This window comes from Paramisgurnus dabryanus, chromosome 1 (assembly GCF_030506205.2).
Source record: "Paramisgurnus dabryanus chromosome 1, PD_genome_1.1, whole genome shotgun sequence".
NCBI lineage: Eukaryota > Metazoa > Chordata > Actinopteri > Cypriniformes > Cobitidae > Paramisgurnus > Paramisgurnus dabryanus.
This window is the reverse complement of record NC_133337.1, coordinates 53,679,392-53,699,932: the sequence shown is the minus strand read 5'-3', so window position 1 is coordinate 53,699,932 and position 20,541 is coordinate 53,679,392. Positions and strand designations below refer to the sequence as shown.

General features: G+C 36.5%; 1 long non-coding RNA gene across 1 annotated transcript; it reads right to left on the bottom strand.

The window, feature by feature from the left end:
• Positions 1-6,703: 6,703 nt before the first annotated feature.
• On the bottom strand, positions 6,704-8,321 carry LOC135720602 (uncharacterized). The gene is made up of 2 exons (XR_010521308.2): positions 8,267-8,321; positions 6,704-7,059 (listed from the first exon to the last, which is right to left on the bottom strand). It is a non-coding gene; the product is annotated as an uncharacterized lncRNA (long non-coding RNA).
• Positions 8,322-20,541: the final 12,220 nt, after the last annotated feature.

The following is a 20,541-nucleotide window of genomic DNA, read 5'->3' as shown; positions in this document are numbered from 1 at the left end:
CAATTTATCACGAACCGTTACATTCCCTTCTTCCATAGCTGGCCTTCAGACTGAGTTGCTGTTGAAATTCACCTCTGCTCCGTGTCTTTGGTCTGCTTCGTTATCTTATTTCTCTCAGCAGCTCTCTTCTCTGTCTGTCTCCAAGGTCACGCTGCCTGAAAGAAGCATACTCTCTGCGAATGTTAATTGCCAACGCGGACACACTCGTTTAGAGGCGCTATATGCTTTTGGTAGTGCTATTTGTTTTGTATGGGTTTATTTTACCTTTTAGGCATCTGTATACAGCACATCGTGAATAGCTTGACGTTACATTTGAAGTTGTGTGTAGCGGTCGTGACGCTGTCAGTCTGTTAGTTTTGTGAATAGAAGCTCGCCTTAACAAATCCACAGAGGGAAATTGATTGTAAAAGGCTGAGATTGAAAATTTACACCTTGGAACAGGCACTTTATATTTAATCATTAAGTTGCTTGGCAACCACAAACAGCCTACTGTTATTTATTTAACTATTATTAAAGCTACTTTTTAAAATTAAAATTGTTTAATTTATAAAATATAATTTTATAAAAAAAAATATATATACAATATAATTTGTATTATATATATATATATTTTTATTACAGACGATGCTGTAACTTGACTATCGGTAAACCCCTTTCTTATTATGTCCCTGTTTGAAAACAACAAAAAAGTCATAGAAATAGTAATGGATTTAATGGTATTTTTACTGGTTTTAATGGAAGCTATAATGCTCTCTTTTGGGTATCTACTTGTAATGTGCTTGGGTTCTGTTGGTGGGATGTTATCTGGTGGATGGAAACCAACATCATTAATTTAGCTGGAATTAGACCCAAAACACACTACATAAAGGAATTTTGGCCTTAATGGTTTAAAGGGACACTCCACTTTTTTTGGAAAATATTGCTCATTTTCCAGCTCATCTAGAGTTAAACATTTACGGTTTTGGAATCCATTCAGCTGATCTCTGGGTCTGACGCTAGCACTTTTAGCATAGCTTAGCACAAATCATTGAATGTGATTAGACCATTAGCGTGGGACAAAAAAATTACCAAAGAGTTTCAATATTTTTCCTATTTAAAACTTGACTCATCTGAAGTTGCATCGTGTAATAAGACAGACAGAAAATTAAAAGTTGTGATTTTCTAGGCAGGAATATACTCGCATTCTGGCGTAATAATCAGGGACTTTGCTAATGTAACATGGCTGCAGCAGGCGTAGTGATATTACGCACTGAACGAAAATAGTCCCCTGCCATTGAAATAACCAAAGGGACTATTTTTGGGCAGTGCGCATGCGCAATATCACTACGCCTGCTGCAGCCATGTTACATCATCAAAGAGATGCACCAATATATCAGCCAATGATGTCAGCTAATAGTCATGGCCACATGTATAACCCCTGTTACACAGAAAAAGAAGTGAAGCCTAAGTGAGCCACCTAGTTTTTCGAAACATCAATGGTGGGTATCAAGATTTCTAGTCCTTTGTGGAAGGGACAATTGATTTAGAAAATGGAGAAAATTTATTAGAAATATTAGAGATGCACCGATATATCGGCCAATAATCTGTATTGGTCTATAAGAGCAATTTTTCGGCTATCGACCGTTAGTTTTAAAACAGATGATAGTCATGACTAGGGATGCAGCGATTAACCGGTTTCACTATTAACCGCGCTTTAAAATGTCACGGTTAAGTAACCGTAAAGCCTTCGCTACACCGCGTGTTTTTGTTTCACGCACGCACAAACCAGATCCACGAACCACCAAGAGGCGCATGCGTCATGATGCATTGTATGACAAAGCTCCGCGTTCAAAAGAATATGTGCGCGTGACGCGTCTCTTGGTTGTTCGTGCATCTGGATTGTGCATTGTATGACAAAGCTCCGCGTTCAAAAGAATATGTGCGCGTGACGCGTCTCTTGGTTGTTCGTGCATCTGGTTTGTGTGTGCGTGTGCGTGGATGTGTGCGCGCGCACCTGCATCTGTACGTGAAAGAGCCACACTCCAATCGGTCTACTCTGTACAGCATTAAAAACCTCCTGCTCGCGGATCAAACCCGGGCGGGGCTCCTGGTGGTCTGACTGCATTTCATTACGTTGAATTATTTTAACGCGTTAATGATTAATTAATGAATAGCATTAGTTAACATGTTAATCTTGCCACCCCTAATATTTATATTTGACTTTTGTGTAATATTAAGCTTCACCTGTCAAAATGACTTGCAGTACCTGGTTCAGGATGACCCTGTGTAATTATTCATTTTGAGAGGCTCTTATCATTTTTACTTCATATATTTTACTTCAATACTTCAAACAAACCAAAATAATATAACTTTATTCAGTCCAAATGTAAAGTTACATTTATTCAAAAGATCATTAAAATGAATAGCCTGGTTTCAAAGGCACCTATACGGTTTAAGTCAAAGCCAGCCAAGTTATTATTATTATCATTTGTCCAAGAATTGTAGAGAAAATACACAAACTGAAAATACAGAAAAATGTAGCAATTGTTCAAAAATTTATTCATGTGATTTTATACATTAATGTTGTAAAATAAATGAATCCTTAATAACCGTTATAACCGTACAACCGTGATTATTTATCAGACTATAACCGTACCATCAAAATCTATAATCGCTGCATCCCTAGTCATGACTGATATATCCTGTTAATCAAAAGAGAACAGGAAAATGAAATGAATTTGATTCTGTGAATTCTGTGTATAAACGGTTTCAGCAGTAACAACATAAACAAGCGGCTTCGTGGTCATCACGTAACTTCCGGTAAACTCCGCGAAGAATAAATAACAACAAAGTCCTTTTAAAGTAGTTTATTTCTATAACAAGCAAAATAAGCAACACATAGATTACATAGGAACCCAAAACATTGGTTATTTTCGACGAGGTATTTGTTTAAGAGTTCGTTCAGTTTCAGCAACTAGTCAGACCGTTAAACAAACAGAAACCGTAAGTAAAGTTCGGACCAGCCGCTTATCGCGTCACCGCACGTGCGCCCTTTGAAACGGTCTATAGAAAATGTAAAGAAACATCACTAGTTTAATTTTCAATGTTAATTGTCATTACATGAATGAATAACATTTAGAAAATTGTATCTTCCGAATTAAGTAAGTTAATATAATCATCAAACTATCGGCATCTGCCGATGTCAGTCTGAATTATATTTGTATCTGTGGAAAAATGTTGTGTGCATCTCTATTTCTAATGGTGGGATGTTATGTGGCAAATGGGACCCCACATTTTTTTTATTGTTATAACTGTAAACAGATAACGTGTCATGATTACATTTGTAATAGAAAGACAATGTATTGTTTTATAAGACAGGGAGCGTAATATGTGGTATATAAATCTTATGGATATATTGTAGGCCTATACCGTCTGCAAACAGCAGGGGGAGAACACGTACAACTGTGCGGTGCTCGGCACCTTGCAGCTTTACAACATGAAAAGGGAGGGGGCACTTCTGTTCCTTCTCCGGTGTTTCAAATTCAGAGCAAACCGGAGCCGGTGTCTCAGCAACTCCGTGCCTTGTTCGAGACAATCAGGCCAGCTCTCTGTGGGAGACTGTGGAAAGGCAAGGCATCAGTAATCATGTGCATTAAGCTTTTTTGTGCTGCAGGTAAGCTCAGGTCCAACAGTCAGGCTTTGATTTGCAATCAGGCTTTTGAAATCCAGCCAAAGGACTGAGTCTGACGTTCCTTTATTCATTCTTTCACACAAGCAGCAGCATCTAACAAGAATAGAGCTTTAGATTTTATTTGTTGTTTATGGTACACCCTATAAAATAAAATAAAAGTAAATTTTTGATCTGTAGACCCCAAGTACCCCCTTGGTGAGAGACTTGTCCAGAAAACTACGTACATAATTGATGCAACGCAATGTAAAATGTATCTACCGTTGGTGAAACGTGATGCACACGCACGGTCTATAAAAAGCCCCTCTGACGTACCTCCCCACTTCATTCACTTGGAGCCTGAATTGTTAAGCATCCTCCACCTTTCACATACTAAATTTTGTTGATTCCAGAATAGCCCATTATTTCGAGTCAGAAGAAGCTTCTAGGAAAAACATCATTACGCTGTGAAGCACATCGCCTGTCTCTTCATTTAGTCACATGACACGTCTCGCATTGAAGTGCGCAGGCTTTTCAGAAATGTGATAAGTGATTCTTTAAGCTTTAAGGATTGGAGAAACTGTAGCTGACCATAACTCTGTTTTGAACTATAGCTATAACATTATAGCTTTTCTGAATTAATACTGTGAAACAGCTCTTTATTTTTACAGATATATGCTACATAGAAAGATTAAGTTTCGATGCACGATCTAGTTAGGAAACACAGTGCCATTGTCGTTAGTTCATTGTGCTATATTCTCACCATAGACCTAAATTGCGAGGACACGGTTGCCTGGCGACCTGCTGATGGAAAGTATCTGCGCAAATATTTCCAAGGAAGCTGTTTTCTCCAGACCTTCTTGAACGTCCTTAACATTTTTCAATACCGAGCGTTAATAAAAAGTTAATGAGACTTACATTATGGATTCTAGATATTAAAGAACGAATACATTAAAGATGCTTTGCTTAGATAACATCACCTGTTGGGAATCATCCAACATCGCTGCTGTACGAATGATTTATTTTCTGCCGTATGATTAGATAATTCTTGCCTTTTTGATGGAAGAGTACTGCATCTTATTGCATTTGTGCATAGTCTGTTACCCACTGCTAACCCACTCCAAGGAAATAAACAAGGGTGATGGGCTTCAGTTTGCTCTCACTGAACATGAGATTAATGTGTTTTTCTAAGTCAATTTGTTGTTTTATCTTCCAGGTCCTACATGTCTCATCTCATTGATTTTACTCTTTGCCACCTCACAAACAGGTCATTATGTATTCGTTTGCTTGTGTTTGTGTCGGAATGTTTTTTTTTATCTGTAATCTGGCCGAAGGAAATGGGCCGTTTCATTTGGACATTTGTTTCAGGAAGCCGAGGAAGAGTGGGGTAATGTTGATGTATAAAACTTGCTTTTGCTCGTTACCGGGTGGAGATGTTTCGTAAATGTGACTGTTAAAGGGATAGTTCAACCAAATGTAAAAACAATGTGATCATTTACTCCCGCTCGTGTCGTTACAAACCTGTATAACTGTCTTTATTTCTCGAAACACAAAAGTTAACAATATAATGATTTTTCAGTTGGGTGGATTCAGCACAGTGACAATAGTTTATGACTCGCTTAAACGCTTAATAAAACACCCAGAAGCGTCAGCAGGAAAGTATGAGCGACTCGCACAAACAACTTTTATGATACTTTATAGATCTTTTTGAATCTGCTTCAACATTCAACAAATTATCTTTTGTGTTCTCATATATGTGGGGGTGGGAGATGGGGCCAGGGGGCCCCAGTTTTATCACATTTTATAAAATACGTTAATTTATCATAAATTCTGTGTAATTAAACCTAAGAAAAATAAGGCTATTAACTGACAGCACTACATTGTATCATATGTTTAGTTTTAAAGGTGCGAAGGAGTCCTTCCTTGGGGATTTTCTTTACATAATAAAAAGGGATTTTTAGTAGGGTGAGCGGGGCAAAAACTAACTCGAGGTTAGTTGTAACACGGACCGTTTACGTTATGCATAGGGTTGAGCGATTTGTTTTTCCTGTATTGATTCCACGCTGCCAAAAGACAGTCTCCCACAAATTACTGGGAATGTATAATGTTTTTCCATAGAGTTATTGATGGAGTTACAGAATTTGATTTTGAGACTTTAGTATGGTTTTTACAGACTGGGTCACATAAAATGTTTTGTCAAAGTTGTGCTTTTTCTCACATATTTAGACATTTATAATTGAACTATGGTTAGATGAGGGATGAATAGTGTAGATACCTGTCTAATATAGACAGATATATAAACAATATCCACTTCAAGTACATAGACAATAGTATTGAAATATTTGCCTGCAAACTTAATTTTAGCAAGTGTTACAACTAACCCCCTGCCTGTTACAATTAACCCCACCTATGGGGTAAGTTGTAACGTTTGCACTTCTGTCATGTTTGGTGTAATTGTCCAAGAATGGTAAGTACTAGAAACAAACTTCAAATGGTCATTTGTAGCAGAGATGTCTGTGTTTTGCTTGTGTAAAATATAATTAATCAAACTCTATTTTTTTTAATTACTGAGCCAAAACCAAAAACAGTTAGGTTGTGCCCCGCTCTCCTCTACATTTGGGCAGTACCCCCTAATACCATATGTACAGATATGTATACATTTGGGACAAATGTGAGGCATTAATATGCACTTCTTGGTACCACTAAATACCTCTAACCCAGCAAGCAATTTTGCGGCTAATAGACGTCTAGTAGCCGTCTAAACACCCCCCTGACGTCTAGGCTAAAATAAGGCTAATTTTGGGCTGTCAGTGAAAATCTAGTAGACGTCTATCATAGCCCAAGAAATAGACTAGTCATCAAATAGACGGCTATTAAACGTCTACATATATACGTCTAATAGACGGTGAATGTGGGTCTAGGCTAAAACAAGGCTAATTTTGGGCTGTCAGTGAAAATCTAGTAGACGTCTATCATAGCCCAAGAATAGACTAGCCGTTAAATAGACGGCTATTAAACGACTACACGTGTGTGTCTAATAAACAACAAAAGAATGGCTAAAGAATTCTTTTTAATCCATTAAAAAAGGTTCTCATAAACATGCAATCATGCAATTTATTACAAAAAATATTGTTAATACAATAGAAATTCAGATAAGACAAAATGAAGAAAAACTACTTTTAACAAAAAGAATAAAAACAGTAACAAAATAAAAGCATATATAACAAAATACAATTTTAAAAATGAAATAACATCTAAACATTAACGAACTATCTTCAGTTCACGTCAACTTATTAATTGTACTAATTTCTATACCCCCCCCCCCCCGTGCTCCCTGGTGCCTGTTTGAAATGCCCCCATTGCATCCTTCACTTCCAGTTCTGTTGCTGCTGGGAAGTTGTTCAACACAGCATCTGCCAAATATGATATGAAAAGAATGCATGAGACAAGTATTTCTGCTTTATGTTAAATGTGATAGTCATTCTCTTTTGAAAAAGTCATATATAAATATTGACAGGCAACAGTAATCATACCGTTCTCATTACTAACAGAAGTGCATGTTTCTCTGCGTGTGTTTAATGACATTTTTGGAACTAGCAAAAGAGGCTTAAAGGCAGGGTATCTGATTTTTTTTTAGTTATGCTGGTTGAAAGTCTCCTCAAATATTGATAGCTCTCACTATGTTAAGTTGTCTAAATGTGTATTTTTATATATTTGTGTCATCTATAAAAGGCGTAGGACCAAAAAACGTTCAACAAATCATTGAACCCTGACCGAATGCAATAATTGGACGTGGGCATGGGCCAGCTACCGGTTTGAAGGTATACAGAGATTTTCAGAGTCAAGGTTTTAAAAAAAATCACAAAAATTTTCTGTGATACCGTTTTCAATGTATGAACTGTGTTTACACAAAGTGAATTAAATCATGTAATTGAATTCATGTTTACATTTACAATTGAAAGAATATTATCATTTAAAGGCTTTATTTTTACCTGGCATAAACGTTGTTTGTTGCTTAAAAATAAAATGTATTGTGTCCAGTTGAAAAGTTGATGTTTTAATATGCAGACATTTGAAAATAACACATTTTAGTGTCACAATGGCAATACCACAACACCGTGGTATTTTTGTTGCTTATGTAGTTTGTTTACGAATTAGTGTAATGATATTTATCTTTTCAAATTTCTAAACGTGCTGTATTTATTTCGGATTAAAAAAAGTTGTTTATGTTGGTTACTTTGGTAATGTTATTCACTTTGTCAGTCTTACTGGTTAATGAGATAGGAGTGTGCTTCTGGTTGGTGCGTGTAGGCTAAAGTTAGTATTTTTCAAAATCAAATACCCTGCCCTTTAAGATGCCAAGCATAAAATATTCACAATACAATCTTATTGACATAAAACCTGTCAAATGTCTAAAAATAAAACATCTAAACAATATTGTGTGGATGAGTAAACTGTTGTATCGGCAAAGAGTAATTTAATCTGGGGCTTTTAATATTTAGAAAATATTAAGGCAGTACCGGACTGTCGTCAATTACTCCTCACATAACCTAATGTTATATTAAAAGTACTATTTTGTGAAACACCATTCAGCCTAAAACTACATACAAACACACTTACCTTTAATAACTGAGAACTGATGTTTTTTCAAATGCTTGCTTCTGTAGTGGACCACCACCCCACTCTAACTCTAAAATAGAAAAGACAATGTCGTTAACAGTTGCAGACTGAAATATTTATACATAGCAGATGCCTATGTCAGTAATTGTACAGTATTGTATGCTTCAGTGTACAAGTGTTTACCAACCTTAAAGGTTAATGCCCACTGACCTGCAAGTTTCCCTCACTAACACAATACAACTCTTTTTTCCAACAGACTGAAGGCCTGTAAGACTTAGCTAAGTTACTGCTGTTACTAAAAAGCAGCCTACAAATCACTCATGTGTTCTTCAGTGTAACGTTACGTTACATAGACTCATTTACCTCCACTATTTTATTACATTGCAGGTTGTACTGTTTAGGTTTTATAAAACATGGGTTACTTACTACGTTACACTGTTAAGTAACCGGCAAGAATGTCGCGATGCCAACAACAAATAAAGTAAATCAATTTTAAACACATGTAAAATAAAATAATAAAATAAAACTTACAAGACCAAACGAGTGTGGTACATACTTTCCTCGTGGCTGCTCGCTGATGTTGTTGCTTTTCAAACAGCGGAAATCTTTCTCGCGAGATTTGGCCCCGTGTTTGTGTACTGCTGCCATCTAGCGGTTCGGAGTTGTAACTGGATTTTGTTTATCTTTGAAATACGGTCAAATAATGAATGTTATGCGTGACAGCAGATATTCAGATAAGATAAATTAAACCAAACATCTTAATTTCACTGGTGTCTTTGCATGCCTGATAAAATATCATAATTCTTGCAAGTTATTTTGGCAAAAACAAAATTTTATTAAATTCAAGGTTATTTTGGGCTATGGTTTGTTCGTAGTCGGTCTATTTATGAGCTAAATAGTGGCTATGTACGACGGTGCATAAAACACTTTAAAGAAATTAAACAAACCTTGTAATCGCTGTTAACTTTGCTTACAATGACATACCATACATCTCACAAGTTATTTTGGCAAAAACCACATGTAATTAAATTAATGGTTATTTCTGGGCTAAACGTGGGTTATTCGTAGTCGGTCTATTTGTAAGCTAAATAGTGGCTAGTACAGACGGTGTATAAAACACTTTAAAGAAATGAAACAAAATACCTTAATCGCTTTGAACTTTGTTTACATGATTAAATATCATACATCTCACAAATCATTTTGGCAAAACAACATGTAATTAAATTAATGGTTATTTCTGGGCTAAACGTGGGTTATTCGTAGTCGGTCTATTTGTAAGCTAAATAACTGTTAGTGGCTAAGTACAGACGGTGCATAAAACACTTTAAAGAAATGAAACAAAATACCTTAATTGCTTTGAACTTTGTTTACATTATTTAATATCATACATCTCACAAATAATTTTGGCAAAACAACATGTAATTAAATTAATGGTTATTTCTGGGCTAAACGTGGGTTATTCGTAGTCGGTCTATTTATGAGCTAAATTATGACTACGTACAGACGATGCATAAAACACTTTAAAGAAATGAAAAGAAATACCTTGTAATCGCTGTTAACTTTGCTTACATGATAAAATAGCATCCATCTCACAAATTATTTTGTCAAAAACCACATGTAACCAAATTAAAGTTTAATTGGGCTAGAAGTGGGCTAGGAACAGCCCGGCTATATCGGGTCTATACTGAAACGAGACGTTGAAATGACGGCTATTGCTTGCTGGGAAGGTACTAAGGTGAACTCTTTAGATGCAAATGTATACTTTTTGAAAGATTGTCTGCCAGTTTTTATATTTTGACCTTGAGAGTGCAGTGTCCAGAAGAGACATTATGGCAAATAAGTAGGCTTATAACAAAACTTTAGAAAAAGTCTATGTTAGTGGCGTATCCGCTCTCTTTGTACTTACAGGAACAGATTAGTAGAAATAATTGGTGTGGATCAGTACTTACATCACACGGGTGTTCCAGGTGTGCAACACTCGCCGGTTATGTGGAGAAGTTGCTGATTGAGAGAAATGTGAACATCCCTGGTGAGGTAAGCGTCCGTTTAAATAATGACTGTAGTCAATCACTTAGACATTGTGTTAATCAGCCAGGTACAGAGCCCGGCAGAAGAGAAGATGGAAGAGATTACTGCAGTAATGCACACTCTTAAAAATAAAGGTGCCAGAAAAAAACTAAAAAGGCTTTTTTGTTCCATAGATAAGTATCTTGGCCGCATCAGCGTAATTTAAATTTTAAAAAATTTGGATATTTAATAGTTTTCAGTATCTTGACATTTCTTATCAGTTAAGATAAATGATGCTTTATATTTCACTGAAAATTAGATCTCACTTCACTCGTCTCGCTTAAAAATTGATAAAACAATTCTGGAATGGACACTAAGTATTTTAAAGGTCCTGTTCTTTCTGTGTTTTTAAAGGTTTGATTGTGTTTACAGGGCGCAATAAAACATGTCTTCATGTTTTACGTGTAAAAAATGCAGTATTTTTCACACAATTTACTTATCTGTATACCGTTGTTTTCACAATTCTAAAAACGGGCTGATGTCTTCCTTGTTCTATGAAGTCCCTCCTTTAGAAATACATAATGAGTTCTGATTGTGTAGTTTGTTTAGTGTGTTGTGATTCGACAGCAGCAGAGGCGGCCTTAGCTATGTTTCAACCGTTTCAATTGAAACGGGCCCCGCCCTAAAGGAGGGCCCCAGCCAGGCGCAAGAATGTTTGAACGTGGGGCTATGATTCCTGCACGGGGGAGCTCACATTGTCAGTGCCTGTGGATGTTAAGCAATCACATATCTTTCATTTTAAATCAATTAATTTCTGCTCTTTATTTTCTCTCGGACGTTCATACGCGCTTTAGCCTGTAGAAATCGGATTATTAATATGAAATGAATGTATTTTATAAAAAAAATATAGAACTGCATTAATATTTATTAAATGTCATTTAAATTATTTTTAAAAGTAATTTCTTTCATTTTTATAAATCAATGTAGAATCGTTTACAGCAGCATCACAGTGCTTCATAAAAACTCTAAGAAAACGTGCACATGTGGATAATTCTAGAGGTTTAATTATTCTTTAGCATCGGGATCACTAGACGAGAGCTTAATAGCCTTATTTTTGTGAAAACCGACATTTCTTAAATGTGTTACCTGTCGTAGTTAGCCCGTGCGCATTCATTCCGACAAATTTTCCGTCACAAATGGAGAGAATATCAATTTGAAGTACTCATCGCTATATGCCCTATTTATTCCCTTCAAATATCAGAGCTGTGCAGAGAGTTGCGCAATTGTGTCTCATTGCGTGACTGTGACAGCTAAAATACACTTGGAGAATAGAGCAATGAAAGCAACGTCATTTTCATTTTATCTGGAGTGAAAGTTTAAGCGGCTCCCGTCCCTAAGTGCCCTTCAAGGGCGCAAAAACGCAGTTTTGAATTCGACCATGCTCTCTCTCATCAGGCTTGTCTGTGCAAGTGCGATTCCAGGTTTTTAATAATACATTATTTTAGGGACTGATTTCAATGGGGTTTTTTTTAAATAATATTATTGGATTTTATACTAACCTTAATGCAGTATTTAATTGTATTTAAAATATGTGTATAACATCTGTGTGCATTTACTGACTGCCTTTAATATATTTTGTGCATGACGGCATTTTCCTCTAACGCAACATCATATCAACTTTATTCAAGACACAAAGGTCCATAGAGACAACACTATACAAAAATAAAACATACACACAATGTTCCATTAAATTAACATAATGAACATAATGACCAAGAACTTTAGATAAATGAGGGGTGATTTTTTTTTTACAGTGGCTTGGAAATCGTCTATTTTTGTTTTGCTCCCGCATAACAATGTAAACTGTTTTTATAATAGCCTATTGAACAAAGATGCCGTCAGCTCTCGTTCAGATTTTTATTGAGCACGAGGTGACAAAATCGCTGGACAAAGATAAACTTATCAGGGAATTCTCAGCACCCAAACACAGAAAGGTGGATTTCTAATAAGGTTTAGGTGAAATCTACGCTCGCCGCCAGGTGAGCTGTCTACGGTGCTGAAAAAACGCGGAGCCCATCCTTATTTATAAGTTCGGTTCAGTGTCAGTCAGACACTTGTCTTGTTTGCTTTTGTTAAATAATTCAAGTTGAGGGGATGTTTGAGATGTTTTTTTTTTAAAGTCAGCCCAGACAGCTGAAAATATACTGCGCAAATCAATTAAGCAGAGAATTTAGCGTCCATGAAAGGGCGAGGCAACTATAATTGTATAGTTGTAATTAAATAAGGTTGGATCATTTCTTTTGAGCTGCCTGTTCGTGAAGCTAAAAGTGCACGTAATAAAATAATATACCACTGATGCAAACCAACAGGAATCCTTGCTTTTTGCTCTATTATGCTTATGTTTTATGTGGGTAGGGCCTCCTATTAGTTATTGAAACGGGCCACCAGATGCTTAAGGCCGGCTCTGGACAGCAGTTTAGCTTAGCAGAGCCATTGAACCAAAGCTGCCGACTGACGTATTCCTGTGGGCGGAGGTTATTCAAAAACTTTTTTTTTATTGACGTCCTTCAACCGAGAAGTAGAGGGCTGTAGTCCAACTTTGAACTTTATAATTTTTCAGGTATTTTTATGCTCTCACAGCTACATAACACACTAACTAAAGTGTGAAAAATGGGATCAGTAAGCATGTGACCTTTAATTATCTAAGCACATAGACTGCATGGCGCACAGTCTTAGAGGGCGTGTCCAAATTCACTTTTGCTAATTTAATAATAGGAAAATAGTTTTTGCGCCCAGCACACAGTCTAAAAGGGGTTGTTCCTATTCTCGTAATGAGTAATGGGTGTGTTTCGGGCGTAACATGCAATAAACTAATGAATGTCTCATCTCCCATCCCCATGGCTCACGCCATGCCGATTCCATATTTAGATTCCCGAATTTGTAAACTGAAAAACTAAACCTGTAGCCTAGGTGAAGCAGCTCTTTACACCTTCTAACATCTCGTAATTGGTCCTCATTTATGTCCAGGAGACTTTATAATAATCTTTACCTTTTTAATTCTTAAATTTTTATATTTAAAAATCATTTGTGTACTGTCCATGTGTGTAATAAGCAAGCACATATTATCCTCTTGTTTATAGCTGCATATTACTAACGTGCTCTTTAAATAGCAAAAACAACATTGCGCCATTGACTTTAGCCTTTAGACCAGGTATTAGTTGGTCAATGGCATAGTCCAGTGGTTCTCAAACTGGGGGCCACGAGATGGTGCCAGGGGGCCCCAATTTTATGACATTTTACATTTAATTTATCATGAATTCTGTGTAATTAAACCTAAAATAATAAAGCTACCAACCAACAGCACTACTTTGTATAATTTAATATGTTGAAATGTTTAATTTTAGAACTGTTTTTTGGCATACATTTTCTTTGGGGGGCCGCAATGGAATGCACTGTACACAAGGGGGGGCCGCACACGTAAAAAGTTTGAGAACCACTGGCATAGTCTATTTTAGTTGCCTCAAAATAGCAATGTGCCAACAATGCGCCTAAGTTTTCAGATGGATGCAAAATCATTTGCTATTTAAACAACGTGGCGAATGTAAAAATGATAACTGTGCCGTCCTAAAACTCTTAAATAACACGTGTGTCTAGGGGTGGTCCGATACTACTTTTTTGTGTCGATACCACAACCTTGAGTATCTGTCCATAACGATCCAATACCATCTCTATCGCCCTTTTAATCAATGAAGCTGCAAATAACACATGTTAGCTGTACAAAAACTTAAACTGAGCTACAGAACTCAAACATTTTATTGTGCAACAAATGACTGTGCAAATTTAAGACTATATGGAACATTGTGCAATACTACTGCTTCATTTTTATTTAAATGTTTCAAACAGACCAGTAACAACATTTTTAGTTAGTCAACACAAAAATTCATAATGAAGTTTAAGGTGTAACTTTTGACAATTTAAAGTGCAACTTTGTGCAAATTCATGTTGCTCAGCAAGTTGTGTTTTACCCCAAGTTGCCATGACAAGGTCCGTGTTGGTATTGGATCGGATTGCACTCCCCGACTTCTACAATATTCAATCCGGCCATTTTCGCAAATATCGGTCTAATATCGACCGTATCGGCCCACCCCTACTTGTGTCCCCGGGTGTATGATAGAGTCAATTGCAAAAAAAACAGTGGAGCCCTACATTTTTAAAAAAAATTGCTTTGGACATAATATAATAATATTTGGCATAAAGTACACTGAAAATCAAGCTAAAGTGATTTTATTTTTTGTGATTTGCTGTTTTCTTCATGAAATAATCCTAAATAAAGGACATATAATAAAAATATATTAAGGTCATATCAAAGATTGAAATAAGTAAAATCAAACTCTGATGCTCCTAATCTCATAATAAGGTTATGCAACGTTAGCCTGGATTTCACAGACAGGGTCCCCCCTTACAAAAGGGGAAGTCACTTGTGGCTCACACAGTGGAATAAGGAGGGCTTGGCAACAATTTTAGTCCAATCAATCACAAGTAATATCTTATCACAAAGTACTTTGGTATTGCAATTAAACTTTTTTCATTCATAATACAATGATAGGGAAAATGAAACCTACTCTTTTTTTAAACAGTTTTTTCTCCAATATTTCCATTTAAATATATTTAAGTGGTTCCTAAGATGGATTATACATTTCTAAGTTTGTGACTTTGAATGAAAGTTTGGGAATCCCTGGGGCCTAATTTATAAAATGTTGCATACAGTCCTAAATTTGATCTTATGATGATTTCTCAAAAGTGCAAACATGTGATTCATAAAATGAACGTACACACAGAAAACATAGGCCTCACTTTCAGATGTCAAATCTATAAATCGCAAATAATCTTGAAATTATGCGCAGCTGAACAGTTTCAGATCTTCGCCTTTGTCTTATTAATCTCATTTACATATAAAAGAGCAATGTTTAAATCTGTCATTGTTTAAATTTGTTTCAAACTGCAAGAATGGCTTATATTTCCAAAACCTGCAGCAATCGGACAAACTAAATTGCGTACGTCTGCTCAGACCCTAACGTGGCACTAAGCACTTTTCCACGCCAAAGACGTGGATATATTTATAAATATAAACGTTGTTGTGGATTTTTACGTGTGCACACTCTATGATTAAATGTGTGCGTACTTACGCTTTATAACCAACGTCGACCTGACGTCCAGATGTAAAGTCAAGTTGATGCCAAAACCAAAAGCCAGCCTAATGTACAGATGTAACGTCGGGCAGATGTTCCTTTTTGGTTGGAAATGAAAATCGGGTTTAAAACACATCAGAAACCAACATTAGCCTGACATCAAGCTCTAACATTGTGCAGACGTTTCCGTTATGTTTCAAAATAAAAATCGCAATTTTTAGTGCTGGGAAAAGATTAATCGCGATTAATTGCATTCAAAATAAATGCTGATTTTTGGCATAATATGTGTGTGTACTGAGTGTAATTATTATGTATATTTGACCACACACACATACATATAGTCATTTCAGATTTTTTTATTTATATATACTTTTTTAAAATGTATGTATAATTTAGAATATATAAAAATATAACTTAATATATATATATATATATATATATATATATATATATATATATATATATATATATATATATATATATATATATATATATATATATATATATATATATATATATATATATATGAAGAGTTTGGTTCCAAAACGCAATAAATCCATTTTGACAAATTTTGGTAAAAACGTGTTTTCTATACCAAGAAAGTGACAAGATGAAAACCACTATTTTCTGTTACAAACTTTCACATAGCATCTTTAGGTTATAAAAACATAAAAAATTCAAATCCATAACTTGATTTTCAAAGATTTATTATAAAAACGGATTATTTTTTCCACAAAATGCAATAAATCCATAACAAGTTTTTATTCAAAATGCTATAAATCTATTGAATCAATCGCCTATATTAATGTGCATTCATCTTTGCCATGTTATATTCATTTAGTTGACTAGTTGTACACACTAATTAAAAATATAAACATTAATGTCATTAATCAAAACACTTACTTTGTCATATTAAGAACACTGTCATTGCTGGGGTTATACTTGACGTCGTGGCTTAACGTTTTTCACAGCGATCAGCTGTAAAATGTTTTGGTCCTGCTCGATTTTCATTGACTTTGAGTAAAATTATGGAAAGTTTTTCATAAGATCCCCTGGGGTCAATGTGTTATCATGACAGAAACTTGATGCTGTCGGCCCGGGCAAACAAGCACCCGTCTCTTGCGAAAATTATTAGATGTTGATGGCTTACGTTTCTTTCCCGTCACAGAAAACCATCACAGGTTTATCAATGCCATTAAAGTATTATTTTGTTTTTGTTTGTTTGCTGATCAGGAAGTACATAGTAGATGAGGAAAACAAGGAATCCGTGTACTGCTATCTGTGTAGTGGATTTATGGCATTCTGTAGAAAAGGGGGAGTGGCGTTTATTGCATTTTGGAAAAAAGGGAAAAAAGATAACACAATAACATGGCGGATAATGGATTTTGCGTCAAATTAAGATTTTACTTTTAAATACTGACCTGATATAATACTGATTCTGGCAGTAACTCATTTTTTTCAAAAATGGCATTTATTGCGTTTTGGAACCAAACTCTTCATATATATATATATATATATATATATATATATATATATATATATATATATATATATACATATAAATGTTTCTTAAATACATACATGAATGTGTGTGTATTTATATATACATAATAATTACACACAGCATACATTATATCCTTCCCAACGTTGCCGAGGCGACTCCGTTGAGTCAAGTGACAAACGTGTCGGCACGACTCCGTCGAGTCCGTCCCAACGTTGCTAAGGCGACTCCGTCAAGTCAAGTGCCAAGCGTGTCGGCACGACTCCAGGACGATGCCAGGACACAGCCAAAAGGTGCCTTTTGCTTTTGGTTGGCTAGACTCACGCCACAACTCAGCCGAATGCTGTTTCACAACGCTGTGAACCAAAGAGAGACAGAGCCAGATATTCCCAATGTTAGCCATATTCGTCCCAGAACATTTTGCTGTCTGGGAATGCCCCTGGTCTAAATAACCTTTTTCACTACAAAGAACCTCTTGTCCAATGAAACGGTTTCTCATGCGACCATACACTTTGACAAGCTACCTTTTAAGCAGCTTTGTTTTTAAGAGTGTAAGGGAAAACACAGAGACTCTGGCAGCAGACTAATCTTTTATGGTCCTGTACCCTCCATCCAACCATTCATGTTTATCTATTGTGTGTGTGTGTGGGTGTTATTGTCTTTGCATGACTACATTAGCCTTATCAAAGCCTGAAATAAAATTTTTAATTAACCTATATTAAAAGCGGGCCACTCTTCTTAATGAGTTTCTTGAATAATTAAATAGGCAAACTGGCACGTTTTCACACTTCATGTGCTCTGCCGGAGAGGTCCGTGGTCAATCCACGCCTGTGGTGACCCTGCTAAAATAATTTGCCTGGTCTCTTATTCCCCGGGGGAAGAATCAGTTATAACCTTGTATGCGATCTTAGTGTTTGAACAGTTTATTCTCAACGACTGCACCACCACTTGCAAGTCCATGAGAAATGACCTCTTGGCAACCTCAACACCAGAAGACTTAACTCATTCACAGACCCACAGGCCAGACTATCAGAAGTGCCGTCTGATGAAAGCGCACCAAAAGAGGTTCTGGTGACAGCCATGGCAGAGGGAAAAAAAGACAAGTGTTAGATCATTTAAATGCTAATTATCCATTTTCAATCCCTCATAAACTTTAACTGCAAGCCTTTGAGATTTGAGCAAAAATAACATCTTGAGAAAGAACGTTCTCTTGGGAGCCAAAGTCTTTCCACTTTCAGTTTTTTTCAGCTGTAAAATGAGAAGTATTACTCACAAGAGGAAATTAACACATTCACCATTTTAGTTTATATAATGCATATGAGCTTTTCCCATTTGCAATCTGTAAAGGTATTATTTATGCCACAGGCATCCTTGTCTTTGGTATTATATAGTGTGTCAATTTATTGTGCCATTTGAGTTAATCACAAGCGTCAAGGCTACAATATCCAAGAACTAGAAAGTCTTTCATTATCCACAATATCATGTGAACCATAAGAAACTGAACATCCCACCCTAAACTGATTCATTGTTCGGTTTATTTTCGTTGTTAACTGACGTAAGCTGAGTCATTGGCTTAAAATGCTCCTCAGTTACACAAAAGTTTTTGTTTTTTTGCCTTATTCTCATTCTCTTGCGCTTTTCATATGTGTCACTTGGTAGGAGGAACTGTGAAAAAAAGAGGATTTGAAATCTGTCCCCGATGGGAATATTCTGACTCACTTCCTCTAGAGAGATTGCATACTTGAGCTGCGTCCGAAATGGCATACTGTGACAGTAGTTACTGAATTAGATGAAGTACCTACTCATTGACCATTAAAACAGTATTATATGGTATGAATACACTCACCTAAAGGATTATTAGGAACACCTGTTCAATTTCTCATTAATGCAATTATCTAATCAACCATGCAAATGGCAGTTGCTTCAATGCATTTAGGGGAGGTGGTCCTGGTCAAGACAATCTCCTGACAAACTCCAAACTGGATGTCAGAATGGGAAAGAAAGGTGATTTAAGCAATTTTGAGCGTGGCATGGTTATTGGTGCCAGACGGGCCGGTCTGAGTTTTTCACAATCTGCTCAGTTACTGGGATTTTCACGCACAGCCATTTCTAGGGTTTACAAAGAATGGTGTGAAAAGGGAAAAACATTCAGTATGCGGCAGTCCTGTGAGTGAAAATGCCTTGTTGCTGCTGGAGGTCAGAGGAGAATGGGCCGACTAATTCAAGCTGATAGAAGAGCAACTTTGACTGAAATAACCACTCGTTACAACCAAGATATGCAGCAAAGCATCTGTGAAGCCACAACACGCACAACCTTGAGGCGGATGATGGGCTACAACAGCAGAAGACCCCACTGGGTACCACTCATATCCACTACAAATAGGAAAAAGAGGCTACAGTTTGGACAAGCTCACCAAAATTGGACAGTTGAAGACTGGAAAAATGCTGCCTGGTCTGATGAGTCTCGATTTCTGTTGAGACATTCAGATGGTAGAATCAGAATTTGGCGTAAACAGAATGAGAACATGGATCCATCATGCCTTGTTACCACCGTGCAGGGTGGTGATGGTGGGGTAATGGTGTGGGGGATGTTTTCTTGGCATACTTTAGGCCAATAGGCCATCGTTTAAATGCCACAGCCTACCTGAGCATTGTTTCTGACCATGTCCATCCCTTTATGACCACCATGTACCCATCCTCTGATGGCTACTTCCAGCAGGATAATGCACCATGACACAAAGCTTAAATAATTTCAAATTGTTTTCTTGAACATGACAATAAGTTCACTGTACTAAAATAGCCCCCACTGTCACCAGATCTCAACTCAATAGAGCATCTTTGGATGTGGTGGAACAGGAGCTTTGTGCCCTGGATGTGCATCCCACAAATCTCCATCAACTGCAAGATGCTATCCTATCAATATGGGCCAACATTTCTAAAGAATGCATTTAGCACCTCGTTCAATCAATGCCACGTAGAATTAAGGCAGTTCTAAAGGCGAAAGGGGGTCAAACACAGTATTTGTATGGTGTTCCTAATAATCCTTTAGGTGAGTGTATAAATAATATGAATGAATTCGGATGTACTACATCTGCCATGTTGATACATCACAAGACATATGTCGTCATGTTAACTGGAATGATGTTAAACAAATGCAATTTAAACACAAAGGAGTCACTTATGGGCATTTTTGAATAAAACAATGCCCTTTTGTTATCTTGTTTGTTGGATAACTCCTCTCCTGGGGGATCAGGGGATAGCAAAGCTTCCATTGAATGAACACTTCGGAATCATCCAGGTACTTTTCACTTATTGTTTTTCAAAAATACTATGAATTCGTACATACTACTCTGCTTTTCACCTACTTATATAGTATGAAAGTAGCAGGGCAGGTGGTTTCGGATGCAGCCTTGGACTTTGGTGTAGTATAGCATGCTTAAAGTCTAAAAATCTACTTTTATGGATGTTGATCGGAAGAATGTCCATTGTTTATTGTCTGGTCGACACTAGACAGCTTCAGCAACTATTAAAATTTATACCACTCCGGTCCTTTGAATTAGCCTATTTAAAAATAATGC